This window comes from Brienomyrus brachyistius, chromosome 5, assembly GCF_023856365.1.
Source record: "Brienomyrus brachyistius isolate T26 chromosome 5, BBRACH_0.4, whole genome shotgun sequence".
NCBI classification, from domain to species: Eukaryota; Metazoa; Chordata; class Actinopteri; order Osteoglossiformes; family Mormyridae; genus Brienomyrus; species Brienomyrus brachyistius.
Window position 1 is genome coordinate 32,619,888 of NC_064537.1, and position 9,150 is coordinate 32,629,037.

Genomic DNA, 9,150 nt, shown 5'->3' on the forward strand with positions numbered 1-9,150 from the left:
TTGCCCAGGCTAACTGCATCAAGGTGAGCTTATTGCGTGAATACTCTAGCTGGTTAGCTTGCATATTATGCGTTTTGAGTTACTTCCCATCTGGTGAACCAAAAAACCTACAGACTAATGTGTCATGAGGAGTCTTTTGGGTTCTACGCTTCAGTGTTATCCATTTCCTTCCCCTCAGTCCACTATGTCAATGGCCATTACCCCTGCTAAAGGGCCTGAGCCAAAAGGCAATGAGGCTGCATCCTACCTGCTTCATGCGGAGAAGATATAGAGGAAGACGGCAACCTGTATAAGGTTTGCAAGCGAGCGGCAGTTAAGCTTGGCATACCCTGGCCTGCAGCTCTGGATGCAGGAGGGACAGAGAGGGACTTGTACAATGGGAAGAGACTTATACTTGTGCAGCCCTCAGCACGACAACTCCTACCTACAGTTCTGGCTTGCATGAAGGAGATGCATTGCTTCTGGTCCAGCCCATTTAAGGTTAAGCCTGCTACCAAGGGCTACTCTAAGCTGGAAATCTAGGGGATGGAGGAGCTGGGGCTGGCTGGACCCCCAGTGGTGGAGCCCCCAGTGGCTTATCACCTCTAGCCAAATTGCCGATCCATCTGTGCTTGCTCCCACATTTCTCTGCCTGATAAGCTGGACGGCCTGACCACATCCACTTTCCAGAAGATGTATGGGTATTGTGTTCTCTGAATGCAGTCAGACTGCTGTCTGCATACCAGGCAGAGATCTTGGAGAAAATGGACCAACAGGTGGACTCAGGGGTACCAAACCTGGTCCATTGGGATGAGATCTGCGTGGTGAAGCTTCATGCATCAACATTTGCTGTGTTTTCTGACACACGAGTATCAGTGGATCACATTCGGAGGGTGTTCAGAAAGTGCATGGATGTGGCTCTTGGGCCATTGCAGCATCAGGATATTCGACTATTTAATATGTTCCCGTTTGAAGGAGCAAGCAGTCAGAGATTCCAAAATGGTTTGGACTCATTTCAGGGATCTGGGATTCAGGATTCAGGAAAAGAGCCATGTGATCCCCTTTCAGCTCATGGAAAACTTGGGTCTCCACAATGACTCCCTCTCCGATCGGGTAACAGAAGAGAGGAGGATACTGTCTTCCACGCTGTATCTTGCCCGCTTTCCATTAGGGTAAGTGGTTTCAACCAGACTCTGTCTGTGTCTGCTAAGACTCATGGTGTCAGTGATATCGTGGTGCATTTAGGTCTCCTCATGTTAAGGGATTTTCAGTGCTGGGTGGTGCAATTACATCTTTGCCCTCACTGTTATTTCAACTGACTTCTCCCACATTGGGCATCCCTTTAGGGGTGGTGTCTCCGAGAGTGACGCTGACAACAGATGGGTCCCAGTCAGGGTGGGATGCAACCTTGATGGGCAGGGTTTTAAATGGTGTGTTGCCCCCCCCCCCCCCCCCCCCCCCCCCCCCAGAGTCAGAAGGGCCAGTCCAGATACGGAAACGGCACGAAGCAAGAGGTCGGAGAAGCCAGGGAAGTCAAGCTGAGGGTTGTCACTAAACGAGGGGAAGGAGAACACAGGCGGGTTCTGGAGAAGTGGGGAGAAACGGGAGCACCACGAGAGGACAGGACTAGGGCTGTACAGAAGACAAAGAGAAAGCGCTCAGTAAGTTACATCAAAACCAACAATGCCTCACATTGACGCTTCTTCAGGTGTGGGCAATTCCCTGTTGATTAGCTGGTGCTCTGTGCATGTTGGGGTTGCGGTCGGGGTGTGACAGATGGGCGACTGTAGATCTCTTCACCTTGCAGGAAAATGCTCAGTGTCCGCTGTACTTTGCCCTGTTGGATGAAAATGCACCGTTGGGTGTGGATGCTCTAACCCACCCGTGGTCAAACACCCTCCTCCATGCATTTCCTCCCCTAATTCTGTCTAATCGAGTCTAATTTTCCTCCACATTTAATCAGGGTAAGGGAGCAGGGTCTGCCACTGAAATTGGCTATCCAGATATTGTGTGACTGAGATTCAGCTGTTGAGGTCTCCACCATGACTCCTTCCACCATGCCAGGATCCTGTGTCACAGACGGGAGGAGAAATCTATCATCCCCACCCAGACAACATAACTCTTTGAGTTTAGCCCATGAGTGGTGGAACCTGAAGACCTGCAGACCTGTTCCCAACAGTTGTCGATACTGCAAGTATCGGTTCCATTGTGGGATTTGTCTATGGGGTTGGATGCCCTGTTTCATCACCCCTTTGAGCCTTTAAATGGAGTGAGGTTGAAATATCTCTCTCGCAGGGCAACGCTGCTTCTACCTTTGACCCCTTTTGTGTATATAGACAGGACATTGGGCTTCAGGAGTCATGATCAGCTGTTCCTATCTTGGGCTAACCCCCGGAGGGGCACGCTACTGTCCCACCAGAGGTTTTTCCACTGGATTGTGCAGGCTGTATCTTCAGCCTATACACGCATGGGCTGTCGACCTCCCGTGGGCTTAAGGACCCGTTCTGCTAGAAGCATGGAAGCTAACACTGCAGAACTGGTTTGAGAAACTCAACCAGTTCAGTCAACAGTAGTCAACATAGAACTGCCAAGTGCCATCCTTCTTCTTAGATAGGACAGCAGGGGCATGTAAAAAGGGATGATATCTCTCAGCTGGATTTCTGCTGAAGGAGCTGGAGGCCTTGGAGAAAGAACTCTGATCTGACTTTCTTGGTGTGCTGCCTCTGCAACCCTCACCTGGAAAATCAGTCTGAAGAAGGAAAGATAAAACCAAGGCTAGAATTTTCTGGACCTGTAATGTCATTCTCCTCTCAAAACCTCAACTGAACTCAACCCCTCCAAGCACTGCTTTCCGTTTGAAAAATCAAGGTCCCCATCATGGTCAAATAAACATAAGAATGAAATACAGTAGTACTCAAAAGTTTGGAATCACCCAGAACTTTTTTTTGGTAGAAACACATACTTTTATTCACCAAGGTAGCATTAAACCAATCAGGAATTGTAGTCAGTACACTCATAGTGTCATAACATTCTTTTTAATTCATATCATTTGCTGTATTCATCAAACTTTGCATTCTTCAAGGAATCCTCACTTTCCAGCAATTATACCTTTGGCTTTATTTGTCGGTTTTTGAAGATATTCAAGGAAATTTCAACTCATGCCTTCATGCTTTTCTCAGAGGTAGCTTTAGTGCATTTTCTGAGACCTCACAGTGACGCTCTTCCGACAGGATCTCAATGGTTCACATCTGATAATTGCACCAGCCTGTTCAGGAAAGACTGTATTCTGGCTTCCTCTTTCTACACCCAGCCCTGGCACCAGAACTGTTGTGCTAGATGGGCTACACATCGTGTAGGGGGCACAGTTCAACCCACCAACAGTAATGCTAGTAATACTGCTATGACAATATTAAAGCAACAACAACTGACAGACACTCGGTATTGGCATAGAACCATAGGCAGCATAACCAACATATAAGGCCTATGTTTTAATCCTATGCAAGTGAAGAAACCAAATTCGACAGAACCGTCCGAAGAGCTGAGTGTCCATTTTACTACATTTATTCAATGTAGTCTCCATCCACCTCCAAGTTAACATTAGTTTTTAGCAGTCCAGTATTTTGCCTGTTTCATTTACTGTTCTATATTAAATTACTTTTAATATTAACATTAAATGCTAACTACAGGCCTCGCACCTTGTTTCGATCTCCCATCTCCCAGCACCAAAGTAGTCCCAACATTTCCTCCACCATGCTTGCCAGAAGGCATCAAGCAGTGTTACAATACAGTACTATATGTAATATTACCGCATTATGTATATGGTAATGTAAAATTAAATAATAATGTAAGTAAAATTGGACATTGATAGGCCCGGGAGGGGAGGCAACTCAACAACTCAACAAAAAGTAACAAATTTTCACTTCATTGTGTAACAGCACCCGTGTTTTGTAATTGAGTTTTGTAATAGACAACTTGAAAACAATATGTAATGAATTTCCGTGTAAACTATTACCTCTTGTGATGGTTATTACAAAATGTGGGAGTGGTGCCTTTTAATGATGAAAATGTCTTACTGTGCCTTATGCAATAAACAACCAAAATGGATGTCTTCGTTGACACTTAGTCAAGTTATTACACAATGCAGTATTATTACTTAATGCATTGTAACAAGCAGCCCACCAGCATCCTTTTTGCATTTGTTCTCCTACTTGATCGAGATACCTTAAACTTAGATTAATCCATCCATAATGTGCTTTTCCAAGCATCCACCAGTCAAAGTCTGTATATTTTTGCCCATTTTAACCTTTCCTTTTTATTTTCTAATTTTAGATATGCCTTGTGTTTTAACTGTGCCTCTATGGCCAGCATCCCGGTGTCGTCTCAGATGCAGATGACAGTGATATTTAGCATGAACTACACACGTGGACAAAATTGTTGGTACCCTTCAGTCAATGAAAGAAAAACTCACAATGGTCACAGAAATAACTTTAATCTGACAAAAGTAATAATAAATAATTCTATGAAATTTAACTAATAAAAGTCAGACATTGATTTTTAACCATGCTTCAACAGAATTAATAAAAAAAAAACTCATGAAACAGGCCTGGACAAAAATGATGGTACCCCTAGAAAAGACTGAAAATAATGTGACCAAAGGGACATGTTAATCCAAGGTGTGTCCACTAATTAGCATCACAGGTGTCTACAATCTTGTAATCAGTCAGTGGACCTATATATAGGGCTCCAGGTAGTCACTGTGTTGTTTGGTGACATGGTGTGTACCACACTCAACATGGACCAGAGGAAGCGAAGGAAAGAGTTGTCTCAGGAGATTAGAAAGAAAATTATAGACAAGCATGTCAAAGGTAAAGGCTATAAGACCATCTCGAAGCAGCTTGATGTTCCTGTGACTACAGTTGCACATATTATTCAGAAATTTAAGATCCATGGGACTGTAGCCAACCTCGTGGCCGCAGGAGGAAAATTGATGACAAATCAAAGAGACGGATAATACGAATGGTAACAAAAGAGCCCAGAAAAACTTCTAAAGAGATCCAAGGTGAACTTCAAGCTCAAGGAATATCAGTGTCAGATCGCACTATCCGTCGTTGTTTGAGCCAAAGTGGACTTCATGGGAGACGACCAAGGAGGACACCATTGTTGAAAACAAGTCATAAAAAAGCCAGACTGGAATTTGCCAAACTACATGTGGACAAGCCACAAAGATTCTGGGAGAATGTCCTATGGACAGATGAGACAAAAATTGAACTTTTTGCCAAGGCACATCAGCTCTATGTTCACAGACGGAAAAATGAAGCATATCAAGAAAAGAACACTGTCCCTTCTGTGAAACATGGAGGAGGCTCTGTTATGTTCTGGGGCTGCTTTGCTGTATCTGGCACAGGGTGTCTTGAATCTGTGCAGGGTACAATGAAATCTCAAGACTATCAAGGGATTCTAGAGAGAAATGTGCTGGCCAGTGTCAGAAAGCTTGGTCTCAGTCGCAGGTCATGGGTCTTGCAACAGGACAATGACCCAAAACACACAGCTAAAAACACCAAAGAATGGCTACGAGGAAAACACTGGACTATTCTAAAGTGGCCTTCTATGAGCCCTGACCTCAATCCTATTGAGCATCTTTGGAAAGAGCTGAAACATGCCGTCTGGAAAAGGCACCCTGCAAACCTGAGACAACTGGAGCAGTTTGCTCATGAGGAGTGGGGCAAAATACCTGCTGAGAAGTGCAGAAGTCTCATTGACAGTTACAGGAATCGTTTGATTGCAGTGATTGCCTCAAAAGGTTGTGCAACAAAATATTAAGTTAGGGGTACCATAATTTTTGTCCAGGCCTGTTTCATGAGTTTTTTTTAAATTAATTCTGTTGAAGCATGGTTAAAAATCAATGTCTGACTTTTATTAGTTAAATTTCATAGAATTTTTATTTATTATTACTTTTGTCAGATTAAAGTTATTTCTGTGACCATTGTGAGTTTTTCTTTCATTGACTGAAGGGTACCAACAATTTTGTCCACGTGTGTATTTAAGGAAGTGGCCAGCCAGAGACCTGTAAGACACCAGTTTCTCAAACTACAGACCCTGGAGTGCATACCATCTTCTGCAGTTTTGCATCTAGGCCTTTCACTTCTTTATCTGGTTAGATCCAGTTTGCCCTTTTCTCTTAAGATTTTTTTTTGCCACAGACTATGATTTTGCAAAAACTGGGGATCCTACAGGCTCACGAATTGCAAGACTGCAACTAGATTCCTTCAGATTTTTCTGTAATTTTGTACAACAAAAAATTGTACAGAATTGCTGTACATACAGAATTGTTGTACATAGAATAAATGCAATAAAGACCATAATTCTTAGAAAAACAACACTGCACAATAGGATGTAATAGTGTGAAATAGAACAGTGACTTTCAAATGCAGTGGAAATTCAATGCAACCTACATTCAAAAAACTGTACCTCTACACCAGGGGTCACCAAACTTTTTGAAACTGAGAACTACTTCATGGGTACTGAGCCATACCAAGGGCTACCAGTTTGAAATGCTTCTAAACTTATCTAAACTTCATGTATAATAAACATGTTTTAAATGTGTTTTTTTTAGATATTGTCATTTTCAAATCTATATGAAAGTAAATGTGATTAAAGAAGAATGGCAACAGGATCAAATTAAATTGTAGACGCTGCTCACTGGTGAGTTGTGCTATTTTTAGAACAGATCCGCGGGCGACTCATGTGGTCCTTGGGGGCATCCTGGTGCCCACAGACACCATGTTGGTGATATTTACTGTATGATATACTGTACCTGCTCCTTCATGTCACTCTGTCCTATATTAGATTCTGTACCCACTTTGCTACTTCCTGTTTGGTGCTGGAAAGAGCTATCCTATTGGTTGTTGACAATGTCATTGTCAGTCTTTGTGTGAACTAAAATCTATGATAATATTAAACATGGTTGATTTTATTGGAACGTCAAGAAAAAGACTGCCTTAAGACAGCTATCCTGACCACCTGAAACTAAGTAATCAAGAATACAGGAACAAGCCACAACTGCAGCAAAACACTCGTGATCTTATTCCAACACTGGAAATTTGTCTGTGACAGGGAAATTGCATGAAAAGTCATTTGGTGTAAGACCAACATTAGCCAGATAACTTTTTGTATTTAAGGTGGTCTGGAGTAAGAAAATTTTATTTGAATTGGAATATCTTACATCCATTAAGTTAACTGACTTTGTGATACAGGCCTGTCGTTTACTCTGTGTCTGATTGTGTGTGAATATACGTCTAGGCCTTGCTGCTAGTTTGTATGGCCTTTCACTGAAAGCAGCTCTATTTACATTTTATCTAGTTAGCTTCCACTTCCAGTCTAGGGTGTCCCTAAACTTGTAACCTACGTCACCCAGAATAGACTGACTGTCTGTTGACTCCCTAAGGCATAAGCATTTATAGTTAACGTAATGCAACACTCATCCCTTTTCCTGGTTAGGCTACTTGTTCTGATACATTTTTCGAAATACACCGTTGAGAAAGTCATCAGAGGACTATGAACCAACATTATACATAGAATTTCCCAACTGTGATAAATGGTGTCTGCCTTTTGGTCTAGTTGAGCTGTCAATTAGACTTATTAAATTATGTTAATCAAATGTATTGTGAGATTCAAATTGCATTACAGAATACCTTACCTAATCACATTATCCACAATCACATTAGCCATTATTTTAAAAAGCTTACACCTATTATTAAAAGACGTTCCCTTTCAGTGGTATCTATAGTAATTTTAAAAAATGTCATTTCATTTGAGTGAGTCAAGGTTAGTCAAACACTGTATTAATAATTTAAAGCAATAAGACCAAGACATATTAAAAAGAAATCATTGTTTAACATTACAATGACACTAGAATACTACCAGAAAACTATTACTTCAGTTAAGGCATTTAGTTTAACATTTAAAGTGTTTTATTTTTGTTGTTCATTCAATCCAGAGATCATTTGATATTAAAAAAATAACCTTTCAGTGAAATATCTTACATTTCCTTATATGTGTGTTTTATGAGCTGCATGTGGTGATGATATTGATGAGTACACTGACACTCTCTCATTCCCCATCAGGTTCTGTGAGAAGCCCTGCATCTCTAGCAAAACCTTTGTCCACAATGACCATCCATGGTTCGCTAAACAGCCGCAAATTCTGTGCGGTGAGCAGGCGGCCCACAAGAGTGAGAATCACGAGGACTGCGAGAAGGCAGTAGCAGAACTCAGCAAAAATGATCAAAACTGCAAGGAATCCCATTTGATCACAGAACTCTCAGTGAGGCTACAATTAAAACAGCCAGACAACTAACGACTGTATTTCTCACCTCTAGCCATTCAGTCTGACTCCCGCCATCCTCAGCCCCCATGTCCCTGTCGCTCCCTGGACACTTACAACCCGACCTTTCTTGTCTGCTTAACACCTCCACCACATCACCTCTTCATCAAAGAGGTCTGATCTGAAGGCTGTTCAGGAGGCAGTACTGCAGGAAAGCTGCTGCTCTGGATGAACTCTCTCCTGTATCACTGGAGAACTTGTGCTAACCAGCTAGATGCACTGATCTGTTTAACTGGTCCTGGGACCAGTGCAGGGTTCCTGCTTGCTTTATAACGCCCGTCGTCATTCCTGTTCCAAAGAAGGATAAGAGAAATGGACTCAAAAATTATGAAAATGTTTCAGTTCCTGACCCCGTCACACCAAAGGTTCATCACAGACCCTCTTCAGTCTGCTCACCACAACCACAACAGTTGAAATAATTGTACACTTTTTATTATTGACCCAGTCCTCATTTTCACTGAAGATTCACAAAATTTGAGGAGATGCATTTTTACATATGATGACTGATATTCCGCAATGAAGTTACGTATTCTGACAAGGAATTCCTAGAAGAAGAAATTCATATCTAAGACGATAGATGGCGACAACATACCAGTTCATAGCCATCGGTGCCAGTATGTAGGCCTTTTTTGCGTTTCCATAAACCAAATAACCAAATTATAGGCTATGAAAAAAATCCCAGATAAAAAGGAGTTAATTAAAAAATCACACAGATAAGGGTCGTGATTGAAACAAAGTAAAGGTTAAAGTTATGATGAAATCAGAGGTGTTTGATTGCTAACACATGCG

General features: G+C 42.1%; 1 protein-coding gene across 1 annotated transcript in view; it reads left to right on the plus strand.

Annotated features, from left to right (window-relative positions):
• ubald1a (UBA-like domain containing 1a) overlaps positions 1-9,150 on the plus strand; it is a 400,799-nt gene that overhangs the window by 148,267 nt on the left and 243,382 nt on the right. The gene's annotated exons all lie outside the window — the stretch shown is intronic.